Here is a 16,941-nt window from a genome sequence, read left to right as displayed (position 1 = left end):
AAACATTATTTTCTTTTCAAGCTCTTCAGAAAATACACCCCTTTCCCCCCCGCTCCCTGGCAGGAGCACAAGTTGGGAAGGGCAGGGCAAGCTCCCATGCTGCGCCTCAATCCTGCTCCCTGGCAGGAGTGCCAGTGGGATGGCTGCAGGGGGGACTGCAAGCAGAAGGGATAGGGAGGGCCCCCTACTTGCTTTGGCCCAAGGTCCCACAAACCCAAAATCTGCCTCTGCACCTACCTCCTGCCCCCCATTCCTTACAGGCTAATTAGCTTGAGCCTAAAACACCACTTCCATCGAGCTAGACCAGTGGTTCTCAAACTTCAGTACTGGTGTACTGCACTGTATATTTTTATACATTTAACACCATTATAAATGCTGGAGGCAAAGCAGGGTTTGAGGTGGAGGCTGACAGCTTGTGAGCACCTGAGGGGTCCTGACCCCCAGTTTGAGAACCCCTGAGCTGACAGTTTTGGATTTGGATGGTAGTCAAGTTAGAGGCAAAAAATGAGTTACACCTTGAGCTAACTGTGCTGTGCAGACACACCCTAAGGGCATGGCTAGACTTGCAAATGGAGAGCGCTGGGAGTTAAACCAGCCTTCGGAGACCGCAGCAGGGAAAATGCTGCCCTGTGTTTACACTGTCAACTGTAAAAGCACTGGCATAGCCACATTAGCAGCTCTTGCAACGCCACAAAGAGCAGTACATTGTGGTAGCTATCCCAGCGTACAAGTGGCTGCAGCATGCTTTTTAAATGCGGGAGGGTGGGGTGGGTGGAGAGTGACAGGTAGTGTGTTGTATGTATGTGAGGGGAGAGAGAGTGAGTTTTTGGGGTGCTTAGAGCATGTCAGCATGCTGTCTTGTAAGTTCAGACAGCAGCAGACCCTCCTTCCTCCCCTCCTCTCTCTCTCTCTCTCACACACACACACACACACACACACACACACACACACACACACACACACACACACACACACACACACACACACACACACAGCAAGCAGCATTCCACAATAATGGTTGCTTTGTCCCAGAGCAGATAAGTATACCGGCTGTCAAAAACGAAGTTTTGAAAGGACATATCCGCATTCCTGCAGCCAATTCCAAAACAATGACAAGAGTGGCCACTTGACTTCAATGGATTACGGAACGTTTCCAGAGGTCAACCACAGTGCAGTAACGCAACACTTCATTCACATTGATGTCTGGGCATTTCAGCCGGGGCGCAACAAACTTTTTGCTTCTCGTGGAGGTGAATTACCAGGAGCGCTCCAGCTGCAGAGTCCAGGCACTCTACATGCCTTGCCAGTGTGGACACATTGGGAGTTAGAGCACCCAGGGCATTCTAACTTGCAAGTGTAGTCAAGCCCTAAGACTACAGAAATACTGGCCACCATTTCCAGACTGCTGTTAGAAGCAATGTGGAGTTTATAAAAGATCACACATATAAAATATGCAAGGCTGAGCATGGACAAAAAAGAGTAGTTGAGCAGGTACTCTCCACCACAGCTGCAGAAGATACAGACATCCTAAAATGTCCCTCTCTCACTTTGCAACTGCCAGATTTCAAGGCAGGGAACTTATTTCCTTTTTATTCTGTAAAACACTCTGCACACTTCTGGGGCCACTGTAAAAATAATAAAATATTGACTCTACATAGATTAAACTTGCAGCCTTACTGCCATGAACATCCTTTCAAACGAGTGGAAAGTAAGGACATGACTAGTATAGGCACCCATACTGGAGAAGTGCAATACTTGGATGTTTCTTTCCTTTTTTAAATTTAAAAAAAAAATTAAATCACAGAAATCTCAGGCTGGAAGGGACCTTGAGAGGTCATCAAGTCCAGCCCCCTGCTCTGAGGCAAGACCGAGTAAACCTAAACCATCCCTGACAGTTGTTTGTCCAACTTGTTCTTAAAAACCTCCAGTGATAGGAATTTCACAACCTCCCCTGGAACCCTATTCCAGAGCTTAACTACCCTTACGGTTAAATAGTTTTTCCAATATCTAACCTAAATCCCTCTTGCTACAGATTACTTCCTGTCCTACCTTCCAAGGTGGATGTGGAAAACAACTGACCATCATCCTCTTTATAACAGCCCTTAACGTATTTGAAGACTTATCAGGTCCACCTCAGTCTTCTTTTCTCAAGACTACATATGCCCAGTATATTCCTCTGGGACGTCACCCTCCTCTACAAGAAGTTCTCCAAGATAATTGCTAAAAGTTCCATGAGTGATTCAGCTAGTTCCTTATGTAACCTAGGATGAACTTTATCAGGCCCTGCTGATTTGAATACATCTAGCTTACCTAAATATTCTTTAACCTGTTCCTCCCCCCTTGTTGTTAATATTAATTGTGTTGAGTATCTGGTTATTGTTAACCTTCTTAGTGAAGACTGAAGCAAAATAGGCATTAAACACCTCAGCCTTCTTGATGGTATTCATTATTAGCTCTCCCTTCCGGCTAAGCAGAGGACCTACACTTTCCCTCATTTTTCTCTTGCTCCAAATGTATTTGAAGAACCTCTAATTATTGCCTTTTATGTCCCATATTGGCCCCTCACTATTCTGTCTACCTTTCCTTTGCATTAGGATAGTTTACAGTTTTGCCTTTAATACTGTCTCCTTGAGAAACTGCAAGCTCTCCTGAACTCCTTTTTCCCTTAGATTTCCTTCCCACGGGATCCTACCTTTTTTTTAAAACCCACTGTCCTTATTCTGCTGTTTTTATTCCTTCCCTTCCTTAGAATATGAAATCTATCCAGTATCATCACAATATCTAATATCAATTTTTTTTATCCTCTTAAAAGAACAAGAATCAAAAATATTGGCCCAGTAGACAGAAGAACTGAAGCTGCTTTTTGTAACAGACAGCCCCCCAACCTGAAGCAAATACTCACCAGCAACTACATGCCACACCACAGAAACACTACCCCAGGAACCAATCCCTGTAACAAACTCCATTGCCTTCTCCGTCCCCATATCTACTCTAGCGACACCATCATAGGACCCAGCCACACCAGCCACACCATCAGAGGCTCATTCACTTGCACATCTACTAATGTGATATACGCCATCATGTGCCAGCAATGCCCCTCTGCCATGTACATGGGCCAAACTAGACAGTCTCTACGTAAAAGGATAAATGGACACAAATCAGACATCAAGAACGGTAACATACAAAAGCCAATAGGAGAACACTTCAGTCTTCCTGGACGCTCAATAACAGATTTAAAAGTAGCCATACTTCAATAAAAAAACTTCAAAAACAGATGTCAAAGAGAAACTGCAGAGCTACAATTCATTTGCAAACTTAACACCATCAATTTGGGCTTGAATAGGGACTGGGAGTGGCTGGCTCACTACAAAAGCAATTTTCCCTCTGTTGGTATTGACACCTCCTCATCAATTATTGGGAGTGGACTACATCCACCCTGACTAAATTGGCCTTCAACATTGGTTCTCCACTTGTAAAGTAACTCCCTTCTCTTCACGTGCCAATATATATTTACATCTGTATCTGTAATTTTCACTCCATGCATCTGAAGAAGTGGGTTTTTTATCCCCGAAAGCTTATGTCCAAATAAATCTGTTAGTCTTTCAACTCCATGTTGTTTTTGCTTTTGGTAAAGGTTCAGTTCTGGGGTCTCAAACTTCCTGCATCTCCACTGAGAATTGGTCCAATGAAGAATGTTAGATTCTAACGCCATATAATGCAGCCATGATAAAATGCCAAAATCCAGCACTGAGACAGATTTGTGTTCAGAGAAGTTTACACGCTTGGAGACAAAAATGGGTGAAAAGATTGTAAGCTCTTTGTAGCAGGGACTGTTTTTTGTTCTGTGTTTGTACAGCACCTAGCAATATGGGGTCCTGGTCCATGACTGGGATTTCCAGATGCTACATTAATTAATTAAAGGTATTTTCATACCTTATTCTGCTAGGCAAGAAATCACAGACCTGAAACTAGAAGTCTGGCACACAACTACAAGCCCAGAAGTGAGGACAAAGTTGTAAACAGGTTTCAGACAGCAAAATTCCCAACTTAATAACAGCTCTAGAGAAACATTTAGCTTGAGATTGTTGATGTCATCGTGATGGGAACTGACGGAATGAGTCTAAAATGCTTGCTTCCAAACCAAGAATCTCACAGCCGACTTCCAGTTTAATTAGAAATAGGGTGATATTCAAGATTTTTGTAAAACTTTGTTAGAGATTTAAACTTTAGCAGCTTTGTCTAATAATTCCTGTAAAAGGAGTATGAAGACCTACCGTAGTTGTGATATAACTATCAGCAGTGAAATAGTGAACAAGGTTATAAACAATAATGGTGACAAATAAGAACCTGGAAAACACAAAAGAGGTATTTCCCTATCAGAATAGGCCAACAGGTCATCTAGTCCTATATGTAACCTGTCTCTCATAGTGGCTGATGCCAGATACCTTACAGGAAGACGTATACCACTCATTAGGCAGCTAATTTCTCTTACACTATCTGGTACACTAGAATCCTCAATGATCATCTACTAAGGCCTGGTCTACACCTAAAACTTAGGTCAACCTAGCTGTGTCACTTGGAGTGTGAAAAATTCATATGCATAAGAGACGTAGTTCAGCTGTAGACACTGTTAGGTTGGTGGAAGGATTCTTCCCTCGACCTAGCTTCCTCTTCTCAAGAGGTGGATTTATTACAGTGATGGAAAACACTAACACTCAGGCAGGGGGAGTAGGCAAATCACAGGACTGCTCTTGATGGAACAGGGAGCACTGAACTTGATGGAAAAATTGTCCCCACTGAGGAGAGTGAGAAGAGGAGAGTGGTTTGGGGGGAAAAATGGGTCCAAGAAGCCAAGTGGGAGGAAGGCCCCATCCTCAAACATTTGTTTGTGCACATTTAAACTTGAAATTTCAACCTGAAACTCAGTTTTCAGAGTGGTAGCTGTGTTAGTCTGTATCAGCAAAAAGAAGGAGGAGTACTTGTGGCACCTTAGAGACTAACAAATTTATTTGAGCATAAACTTTCATGGGCTGAAACCCACTTCCTCAGATGCATGCAGTGGAAAATACATACAATGTGCCATTCTGCATCAGACTGCTGATTATCCAGCCTGATAGCCTGCTGCCAGAAGTGGCTAATTTCTGATTCTTCAAAAGGCGGCCGTGGCCCTCCACAAAAAATAAAAAATAAAAAATGCACCTTTCTAATCAGGGAATCGTATACATTCCTTTCTCACCATGGCAGCGATCAGCTGACACACTGACCCATGAGATTTGGTTACCCCTCTCTTCGTTGACATGGCTACAAATGTTAATGGTCCGACTATTTTTTTAAGTTCCAGTTCCAGTTTTTGACTAACACCCTGGAACAGCAAATTCCACAGGATGATGCTGCACTATGTGAGTAGCACTTCCTTTTATTTGTTCTAAATTTACCAAGCAGTAATGTCATCCAGTGACCTCTTGTTCTCATATAATGGGATAGCACAAAAACAAGGGACTGATTCACTTTGAATGAGGGAGGGGATTGCTTCCCCCGACAGTTTAAAAAAAAATATCAGAAGATAGAACAAACAAACAGAATCCTGAGATTAATAATAACCCTTGTGTTTTTTGGCCTATTTTGGGGTTGGCAGAACTCTGAGTAGTCAGACCCTGAAGTGGCTCAAAGGTTTATCATGATGTGAACTATTATGCAAATTAAACTGGCTTGCTCTTCCTAAAAAGGGAATGCCAAATACCGATGCAGTTGCTTTATAGACCCTGAGAGCTGTGGAGCTTTCTGGCATATGAATCTCAGGTTTGGTCCCTAAAATGGGAACTAGATTCATCTCCCTTAGCTAGATTCATCTCCCTTAGCTAGCATTAGAATACAGTCTATAACAGGGATCGGCAACCTTTTAGAAGTGATGTGCCTAGTCTTCATTTATTCACTCTGATTTAAGGTTTCGTGTGCCAGTAATACATTTTAACGTTTTTAGAAGGTCTCTTTCTATAAGTCTATATAACTAAACTATTGTTGTATGTAAAGTAAATAAAGTTTTTAAAATGTTTAAGAAGCTTCATTTAAAATTAAATTAAAATGCAGAGCCCCTGGACTGGTGGCCAGGACCCAGGCAGTGTGAGTGCCACTGAAAATCAGCTTGCGTGCTGCCTTTGGCACACGTGTCATAGGTTGCCTACCCCTGGTCTATAACATCACTGCTGGTGCATAAAGCAGTTGCCTGTTAAGGCCCAAGGTACCATGGCATCAGAGTTAATCAGTAGTGGCAAGGAATGTGCCATTCATTAACTCTATTCTGAAGAGTCATCAGAATGGATGGGAATGACAGAAAAGGCTTAAGGATATTGGTGGCAGAGAAACTCTTATTCACTTCAGACAGGACTCAATTTAGTTTATCAGTACCACAGAGAACGTCATCACACCTTCTATGGAAACCCCAGTAAGTGTGTCGCTTGTTAGAATCATGGCAGTTCGGCCAACTACCCCTGGGCAATCAAGAAGATTCACAGATTCTCCAGTGAGTCTTCGCAGACACTTCCAGCTGAGGCATCTCAATCTCATCACAGAAAACCTATTCTTCAAGCCATCCAATTCAAAATCATTGACTGAAGCCAGTGCCAAAGGTACGTCTACACTGGGTTTTAAAATGATCAGCAGCAAATCTCAGAACCTGGGCACAGACTTGGGCTCATGCTATGGCACTAAAACAGCAGTGTAGGCATTCGGGCTCGGGCTCGAGCTTGTGCTCTGAGCCCATACCCACAGAGTCCCTGAGGCTAGATGCTGACACTACCCTAACACTTCTCAGGGACTCAGCATCATCTCCTGCAGCTTTTCACCAAGAAGTCCATCCACCAACCAGGTTTGCCATCTCCCTTCTGGCTGATGATGCCAGTTAGGTCACCATGATACTTCTCTGTCCAAAAAGTTATGACCAGTTTAACAACTGACTTTTCAAGTCAGGCCAGCTGGCAAATGATGGAACCAAGTGAGGAAAATCTCAAATTTCACATTCAAAAAACAGACTGGATTCCCCTGGATGTCAGTCCCCAGTGAACAACTGTGAACCTGTACACTAGAAAGCTAACTCAATAAGGATTCCCTTCCTTAGACCAAAATGTAAAAAGAAATTCTGCTACATTTCAACCTTTTTGTTTTTTCTTTTACTGAGCCACTTCTCTTCTTCCTCCTAGCAGTGAGAGTGAAGCCTAATCTTCATTCTCTCAGCTTGCTTCCCTCAAAGGAGTCCTTACCCATTGACTTCTTCATTCTGGACCTTCCCCAGTATTTCCTGGCTGCCCAGAATCTTCTCAGAGCTGAAGTGGCAGCTTTGGCCAAACACAGTATGATTCTGCTTTATCAGAGTGGATCTGGTGAGCTCAGTGACCACATGAGACAGAAAAACAAGTTAACACTCTGGCCCAATCACAGAGCTCGTTGGAAAAAGACACAAAAGGAGTGATAGAGGAACTTGAAATGATTCTGCTAAATATAGCTGTTCTGGTGCGATATACTGTTGAAGGTAGCCAAAAGTGAGTGTATGACAGGACCTGATAATTTTGGCTGCTTCCTTTTGCTCACATCCTGTTCAAACATACAGCCCTGCACACAAATTTAAGAACTCTGAATCCCCCAAGAGCTCCTAACATATCCAAAACAGCCAGTGATTTTATGTAAAAAGGGAGGGAGCTGGTCGGGAGCTCAGGGGCCAGGCAGGACGGTCCCGCGGGGCACCGTAGTTTGCCTACCTCTGATCTTGACTTTAGCAAAGCTTTTGATACGGTCTCCCACAGTATTCTTGCCAGCAAGTTAAAGGAGTATGGACTGGATGAATGGACTATAAGGTGGACAGAAAGCTGGCTAGAGTGTCGGGCTCAACAGTTAGTGATCAACGGCTCTATGTCTAGTTGGCAGCCGCTATCAGGCGGAGTGCCCCAGGGGTTGGTCCTGGGGCCAGTTTTGTTCAACATCTTTATTAATGATCTGGATGATAGGATGAACTGCACCCTCAGCAAGATCGAATTAAGTGATTATTCCCCTCTATTCGGCACTGGCGAGGCCACACCTGGAGTATTGTGTCCAGTTTTGGTCCTCCCCCTCACTACAGAAGGGATGTGGACAAATTGGAGAGAGTCCAACGGAGGGCAACGAAGATGGTTAGGGGGCTGGGGCACATGACTTATGAAGAGAGGCTGAGGGAACTGGGGTTATTTAGTTTGCAGAAGAGAAGAGTGAGGGGGGATTTGATAGCTGCCTTCAACTACCCGGAGAGGGGTTTCAAAGAGGATGCAGCTTGGCTGTTCTCAGTGGTGGCAGATGACAGAACAAGGAGCAATGGTCTCAAGTTGCAGTGGGGGAGTGTAGCAGGGCAGTTACCCTGCTCCGGCCCTGAAGGGGTTAAACCAGCCCTGGAAAAGGGCTGCTCCAGGTAGCCTGACTGGGGAAGCGGCCACAGCTGGCCCTATAAAAGGGCTATGAGGCAGGTGCTGAGAGAGTCTCTCTCTCGCTGGAGAGGGAAGGACCGGGCTGCCTGGGAACTGAGCAGGGTACCTGAGGGTGAGCAGGGCTGGGGACGGGCAAAGGAGCGGGGGAGTTCCGGCCTGGCAACTCCCGAGGCTGCAGGCCTTGGTGAAGGCCCAGAGCAGGTACTGGGGTTGCAGAAGTGCAGCCCAGGGTTAGACAAAGGCAGCAGGCCCAAACCTCCCCTTGCCAGTGATGAGTGGATTACAGAGTGCAGTCTGCCCCAGTGAGCAGGGGGGCTAGATGATGACTGGCAGAAGCCACTGAGGCAAGGTGGGGATAGAGGCTTGGGGGTTCCCCTGGGAGGGGAGACCCAGAGACTGCGGGGGTACTGCAGAGGACAGAACCCTGAGGGAAGGGGCACCGGGGTTCGGGAGGCACACGGGGGTCTGAGGCAAGCGGGACATGGGCCAGTAGAGGGCACTCCAGAGCTGGAGAGCTAATTCCCAGGACGACCAGCAGGAGGCGCCACACCGGTAAGTTTCACCTTGCTATAGGGAGGGTCTACGGTGGATATTAGGAAGCACTATTTCACTAGGAGGGGGGTGAAGCACTAGAATGGGTTACCTAGGGAGGTGGTGGAATCTCCATCCTCAGAGGTGTTTAAGGCTTGGCTTGGCAAAGCCCTGGCTGGGATGATTTAGTTGGTGTTGGTCCCCCTTTGAGCAAGAGATTGGACTAGATGACCTCCTGAGGTCTCTTCCAACCTTAATAGTCTATGATTCTAATATTACAGTGGCTCAGCCACTTATCAGCTCCAGCTCCTGGAGCAGCTACAGTTGTAAAGTGAATAATGACATACCTAAAAACAGGTAGTTATGTTTACCAGCTAGACCAGTAACTCATCAGCACTAACATATTTCAAGCACGCTGCTGCTAAAGCTCATAATGCACAGTATTGATGGGACTGACTATAAGGAGTTCCCTGGTGTATGGCAGATTCTCTGCTTGACATGCTGCTAAGCCAAAGTATAAAGTGGACTAAGCATGGCTAAAGCAGCTCCTGTTCCTTCAATGAGTATGTTAATTTACAGAGCAGGCAATGAAAAAGGGAGCATAAGCATAAACTTCAGCCTTGCACTAGCAATTTACACTTCAGATTAGGAGCGTGTGTCACAGCTCTGGTAACACTCAGCAGGCTGCTGTGTTTGGGGACTGCAGAATTGGAACTGTGCGCTCTTAAGCTTCCCCTGTTCCAAGTAGGTGCCTTGCACTGTCTCTTTCTCTGGCCTCTCTGGCACACTCCCCCGGCACAGACTACATTAGTCCTTCACAGAAATGGGACCTCAAGGTCCAGCTACTCTATACCCCCCCCCAGGGTACCCCAATTGCGACAAGATAGCACAAGAAATCTACAGATCCAGACAAAACAACACAACATCGATACATCCTTCTCTGCCTCAGTCTTCTCATCCCTCGAGCACTCTTTGGGATTCGGTCACCAATACGGAGGGTGTCCAGGATCCCCACTTCTGCCCACCGCGTCTCCTTTGAATCCTGCAGTGTGTACATCTCACTCTTCTCCCCTATCCCACAGCAGCTAGCTTCCTTCTTCCTTGACTCGTCCTGCAGTCCAAAAAGGGATCCCTGTGCTACACAAGCACACTCCTTTTGTTCCTCTGTCTCAGCCTTTGTGGTTTTTAAAAGGCTAGCACTAACGCCAAGTTTCATTGTTTCCCTTTTCTTGGGAAAGTCCTCTGCTTCAAACCCCAGCCCCCTGCAAAGAAGCTGGAGATAACTGTTTTCACCTAGGGTGTGTCCATCGGATTGTCCTAATGTGCTCCCATCTGAATGGGAGCTATTCTTATCCCTGGTCTGGAACAGGACACCATTCCTGATGGCACAGGACTGACGGCCACATCCTCTGAGCTATTCAATGATACAGCAAATCATAAAATCAGCCAGAATTCATAAGCCGTACATACACAGCTCTCCCAAACTGTCATAGTGTATCTCATTAATTTCAATTAGACAACTGAATTTGAAGGCTGAGATCACAATTCTACAGGCTGGAATAACAACGTGACACGATTTAGGCAAGATTCTCTCTTTTGGGAAGCAAGAAGTAAATTCTGTTGAATTTTCATGCTTCAGAAGATGAGGGATTGAAGCATGGCTTCCTCCACACATCTCTGTCAATGTGCCTCTGTCCTGCTTTACAATGCACCCTTCACACAGCTCCGCCAATGCACCCAAACCCTGATGATCCGGTGCTGCACTCCAAGACAGTTCAGTGAATTAGAGCTTCATGAAACTACCTATGTTTGGGATATTCCCAATTAGCATTCACAGCCTAATTGTGCCATACCTCTCCCCTCATCTCCAGATGCCACACTGAACATTCTTCATCCCAGACAGAACTCACCACTTTCACAGAGAAATGTAGTTATTTTATAATGAAAACAGCTTTTCCTGACAATCAGATAGTTTCCAACTATGAAAACTACCTTTCATTTCCATCTGATAAAAGTCAAGTTAATATTTTGAAGAACCTGCTAAAGCCTGAGCAATAAGATTTTTTTGGTAGAGCTGCATTCTCTATGTACTTGAATACTAACCTGCAGCACTCTTGGTACTTTGACCCTGGACTTAGAGGTTTTTAAGGCCCAGCTTGACAAAGCTCTGGCTGGGATGATTTAGTTGGTGTTGGTGTTGCTTTGAGTAGGGAGTTGGACTAGATGACCTCCTGAGGTTTCTTCCAACCCTAATCTTCTCTGATTCTACACAGCTCTTAGACTTAACTCTGAACAGGCAGATTTCAGGTTAGACCAGATGACAGAGAGATAGATAATGTTTTCACCCCTCAGCCATGCACTATGTTGCACTTTTTGGGGATTAGATTCAATTAACTAGATGTGTTTCTCTTATGATATATACCAGTTCTGTTAGGCCTACATGCAATAAATGCACTAGCCCCCTGCCTTTGATAGTATTTGTTGGCACAACATGTCCCCAGATAAAGTTTAATTTTTGTTTATTCTACATCTTGATGTCTCATCTTCTTCCCTGATGCCGGAGTGGGAAAGCTGACAAAACAGAGCATTCTCTGAGAAAATGACCATATTTCATCCCAGGGTCACATTCCTATATGCCTCTGGAAACTCTGTTCCTAAACAAGAGGCATTCCTCTTCCTGGCAGTCAGTGGAATGAGCACAGATAAGGGTAGATTCCAGGACTCCTATAATCAGAAAGGAAGTGTGTTGAAAGGTCCCCATCACTGGTCAGCAGGTATAAAGCTCAGTCAGTTCATATGGTGAAAATCTCTGCCTACTCACTTATACCATAGAGCACTGGGAAAAGGCCCTTTCTTCCCTTTGTACTTTCACAGGACAAAGTCCTTTCAGAAAAAAATATTCCCAAATGGAACTACACAATTCTGAAATAAAGGTGAAGTTGGGAAGCTAAAGACATTTCAGAGAAAGTTTCCAAGTCATTCACTCAGAAGCAAATAATCATGAACTGAGGAACAAGTCAATGCTCCCTATTGTTATTAGCTGCTGTTTTGGTGGTATAATACCTGTCACGGCTAGCAGCGAATAAAATCTGAGCAAGACAAGACTTTGCCTACAGTAGGAAAATGATCTGTTGCTGACAGCTCACTGTTAGCAATAGCTCCCCACAGCCCCTCACTTAAATAGTGCTGAAAACAGGTTAGCTGCTAGCACAAAAGGAAGTACACTGTTTTCAGCATAATTACTGAAAGCATGACAAACCGAGTGGCTTACCACACTTAGCGTCATGGTGTTCAGGATGGTTTTGTTCTGTCTACAATAGCCGTTAAACCATTTTGAAGATCAGTAGAGGGGGGAATGAGAGGAGAGCCTTTGCTGATAACTGTCAGCAGCAGGTCCTTTTCCTGGCTGTAGACAAGGCTTCAAGAGTGTGCATCCACACAAGAAGCCCTTTTCTTCTACTGCAATTCCAGTTCAAAATTACATCTGCCATTCTCTGAAATGGCTTCTAATGTCCCTCAGCCCACGTCCAGACTACAGCCTAAAATCGATGTGCTTAAAATCGATTTTATAAAGCAGGTTTTATAAAATCGATTTTGTGCATCCACACTAGAGGTACTTACATCGATGTTGAGCGTCCATTTTCCCTGGCGTCCATCTTTTGCTTGAGCGTTGCACTCTGGGTACCTATCCCACAGTTCCTGCACGGGTCCCTGCCCTTTGGAATTATGGGTTACTAGCCCAGTGCATGATGGGATCAAAGTCCCCGTCCTGGGTGGTTCTGGGTACAGCTTCACCCCCCCCCCTTCCTGTAAACGGCACACAGTCAGTTCGCGCTGGGTGGTTCAGGGAACGCGAGAGCAAACCGCGGCGAAGCTGGTCTCCTTCCCCGGTTTGCTCTGCGTTCCCCGAACAAGCAGGTCTCCTTCCCTGCGGTTTGCAGGGGGGTTCGGGGAACGCGAGAGCAAACCGCGGCGAAGCTGGTCTCCTTCCCCGGTTTGCTCTCGCGTTCCCCGAACCCCGAGCAAGCAGGTCTCTTTCCCTGCTGTTTGCAGGGGGGTCCGGGGAACGCGAGAGCAAACCGCGGCAAAGCTGGTCTCCTTCCCCGGTTTGCTCTCGCGTTCCCCGAACCCCGAGCAAGCAGGTCTCTTTCCCTGCGGTTTGCAGGGGGGTTCGGGGAACGCGAGAGCAAACCGCGGCGAAGCTGGTCTCCTTCCCCGGTTTGCTCTCGCGTTCCCCGGACAAGCAGGTCTCCTTCCCTGCGGTTTGCTGGGTGGTTCGGGGAACGCGAGAGCAAACCGCGGCGAAGCTGGTCTCCTTCCCCGGTTTGCTCTGCGTTCCCCGAACAAGCAGGTCTCCTTCCCTGCGGTTTGCAGGGGGGTTCGGGGAACGCGAGAGCAAACCGCGGCGAAGCTGGTCTCCTTTCCCGGTTTGCTCTCGCGTTCCCCGAACAAGCAGGTCTCCTTCCCTGCGGTTTGCAGGGGGCTTCGGGGAACGCGAGAGCAAACTGCGGCGAAGCTGGTCTCCTTTCCCGGTTTGCTCTCGCGTTCCCCGAACAAGCAGGTCTCCTTCCCTGCGGTTTGCAGGGGGGTTCGGGGAACGCGAGAGCAAACCGCGCTGTGCAAGCAGGAAATGGAATTTCAAAGTTCCCTGGGCTTTTCCTGTTTACCTGGCCAGCAGAAGAGTACCTTTACCTGTGTAGAGCGGCCACTAGAGCACTGTGGGATATGTCCCGGAGGCCATTAACTTCGATGTCCGTCCACACTATCATAAAATCGATTTTAAGAAATCGATTTTGGGGTTACTCCTCTCGTTTAGATGGAGTTCCAAAATCGATTTTAGGGACCCTTAAAATCGATTTTATGCACTCTGTAGTGTGGACGGTTACAGCTTTAAATCGATTTAGAGCTCTTAAAATCGATTTAAAGCTCTAGTCTGGACCTGCCCTCAGACTCTTCTGGCCTCTTCCTGCTCTTCAGGGATAGGCAGAGAGTTTGTAAACTCACTCAGGAAGGCAGATTAAACACAGGATATAATGCACTAAGGTTACCAAAGAGCAAACAAAGTAGAAAACAAAAGCTGCTAGTGTTCAGGCACAAGGGCAGGAACAGGTGCTAATTCCATACCAATCAATTTCCTTGTAGGGGAATAAAATCCCTTTGCAAATGAACATTCTCATAGCTTTCTCCTTCACTTTAAAACTCCCTACTTATCCTGCCCATGAGATGTGTCAGAGATGTGGAGTCACATTTCGTCTCTTCCAAACAGCATTTTCATCTGTCTGAGAAACACCTAGCATATTTTCAGGTGTTCTTGTAATCTAAAGAAGAAGAAGAATCACCAATCTCAGCAGTGCAACTTCTTATAGGGACCATTCAGCTCTTTCCTCTGTATTTGAAGCAATACCCCACAAGACCTCCCTTAGATGGCTTCTCTCTACTTCTGCATGTCCTGTGAGAGCAGACTAACAACCAGTTCCAGCAAGAGATCAGATTAAAAATCCTGGAATCCTAGACAGGAAAAGGATTTCTAAAAGATTCTTTTCATAGGCTAGCACTGAGTCAGAAATGTCTGTTTACCAAGGGCCTGTCTCCAGCACAATTTTTTTTTTTTTTTACTGAGGACTGGTGTGCAAATAACTAAAGCAACAGAGTATTTAGGAACTCGAGCAAATATAATAGGAACTGGGAACAGCCTGCACTGAATGAGGGGGAAAAGCAGCAACACTCTCATTAGTTAAAACGAAGATAGCATTTCCTGTCTGCAGTCCTGTTTTCAGTTCTTATAACTCTGATAGAAAGGAAAATCTGAAAGCAACCAGTATTACTATAGATATTAAACGTATCAGCAGAGTATGTACAATTTTTTAAATTGTGTATGCATGCAGGAGTGGGAATGACAACAATCCACTCAGGAGCCTGGTTACTCAAACTGCATTGTGATCTTGTCCTGTTTATAGAAGATACTTTGACAGGGAGAAGATGGGGGAATTTCTCCCTCTGTTAGTGAGACTATGCAGCTGGTCCCTTTCCAATGCCCACCCTCCCAGAGCCCTCTCTGACGCACACCGTTTGTGAACAGAATAGTGTGGTTGGGGGCAACCTCCCCACTAAGTATAGTGGCTTCCTGAAGTAAGTGACTGTGTACATTATGGAGTATGTATTGGAATGGGGAAACTCTCCTCCCCTGCTCTGTGCCTTCATCCCCATTACCCTGAAGGGCCAGGTTACTCCCTGAAGCATACTGTGCTAAGCTTGTGTCTGTGTGCCGAGGAATTGGAGGCAGGAGATTCCCCTTCCACAAACAACAAGACTGGTTATTCCCAGAAGCGCATTATCTATGACCCTGACGTCTTGGGGAGTTCAGGGTAGTTGCAGACCACAAGAAATTTTCTGCTGTATCCTGACACAGTCATGTCTGACCCTGGTTTCGAGGGCTGAGTCTGACTTATTGCAAAGAGCTTACAACAGAAGTTCCTATATTTCTTCCCTGGTAAAACAAGTACACCTTTACCTTGATATAACGCTGTCCTTGGGAGTCAAAAAATCTTAACACGTTATAGGTGAAACTGTGTTATACTGAACTTGCTTTGATCCACCTGAGTGCGCAGCTCCCCCTCCCCCGGAGCACTGCTTTACTGCATTATATCCAAATTCGTGTTATATCGGATGGCGTTATATCGAGGTAGTGGTGTAACATGTTCTTCCCTGGTGCTTATATTTCAAACCAGCTCAAGGAACCTTTGATCTTGGTTCCTCTTGTTCCAGCAGTGCCTTACAGACACCCAGCTAATGAGCCAACAAACTGGGAGCTGACTCCCAGCCTGATAGCTAGCTGCAACAGTTCTGAGTAGTCCTTCATTCAAGGACAAGCTTCTTCAGCGAAAACATTAACACCAGCTACTCTCCAGTGGCAGAGTGCAGGTTACTCTGGGACAGTACAGCAGACACATTCACCTTCAGGGGAAAACATCCGTTTCCATACCATTTCATCAGGCAGGTGCTGTCATCTTACTTGCCTGATGATGATAGTGTAAAGTAACAAGAAGATAGCCATATTTGCCTCTTGTTACGATCTCATATGCTTCCAGAGAGGAATGGCTGGAGAAGGACAATGTCCTATGTACCCTCCCCCTCACAAGAAATGACAACATGCTCTCATTTGTAAGTGCAAGCAATTCCATACACGTCTTTCTGAAATTTACAGCAACTGGTCCCTTTTCCCCATACCAATGAGAGAAGATGAGAATACTCCACTGGAGTAAGATATTTCTCTAACGTGAATTACCATGTTGCTTCTTTCCCTGTGACCTTGGTTCAGGGGACTCATCAGTTATGAAATAGGATGTACTTCCAACTGTACCACAGGCAACAACTCACTTTTGCACACCCATTCCAGTTATATATAACTTTTACATATGCGTCAGCATAGAAGAGGAGAGTATAATTCTCTTTACAAGACAGAGAGCCTGAAGTACACTTACTCCAAAGAATCTGAATTCCTGGTGGGCAGTTGTCCAGGGGCAGGTGCTGTCTTTGTTGATGCCTAGTCCAGCAAACCCTGTTCACTCTTCTGGTCTTAAAGCTGAAGACCCATATTCAATCCTTTTCTAAATTAGAGGATCCTGCCCATATCTCCTCCATCTCAGAACAAACACGATCGATTGTTTGACATAAAATTAATAGGATTATTCCTCTCTGCAGCCACTCTCTTGGAGCTCTGTTCCACTCTCCACAAGATGATTAGCTGTGTGTGTAAGGAGGAGCTGGGACAGATTTGCTTCTGCAGGCAGTGAAGCCGGGAGGCAGGCGCTGAGTGTAATAATATGCTGTTTCCTGTCTTATGCCAGAGCTGAGAGGTACGTCCCAACGGAGAGGGGGTGGAGAGGAGTTTATGGAGGCGTCCAGGAGTTCAAGCTCCACCTCTTCAACAAACAAGACTTTAACAGCAGAGGAGGGGTCAAGA

The 16,941-nt window shown here is 45.7% G+C and overlaps 1 protein-coding gene across 6 annotated transcripts in view; it reads right to left on the bottom strand.

Annotated features, from left to right (window-relative positions):
- Window positions 1-16,941, bottom strand: part of DGKD (diacylglycerol kinase delta) — an 84,279-nt gene that overhangs the window by 43,798 nt on the left and 23,540 nt on the right. The window contains exon 1 of one of the 6 annotated variants that reach the window (XM_050965260.1): window positions 16,460-16,744. The exons of 4 other annotated variants lie outside the window; for them this stretch is intronic. The gene's annotated coding sequence lies outside the window, so the exon portion shown is untranslated. Of the gene's footprint in view, window positions 1-7,256; window positions 7,344-16,459; window positions 16,745-16,941 lie in introns of those variants that run through there. One more of the 6 variants, XM_050965261.1, reaches the window with a different exon arrangement.

This window comes from Gopherus flavomarginatus, chromosome 8 (genome assembly GCF_025201925.1).
Source record: "Gopherus flavomarginatus isolate rGopFla2 chromosome 8, rGopFla2.mat.asm, whole genome shotgun sequence".
Lineage (NCBI taxonomy): Eukaryota > Metazoa > Chordata > Testudines > Testudinidae > Gopherus > Gopherus flavomarginatus.
The sequence above is the reverse complement of the archived record's forward strand: the minus strand, read 5'-3'. Positions and strand labels throughout refer to the sequence as shown.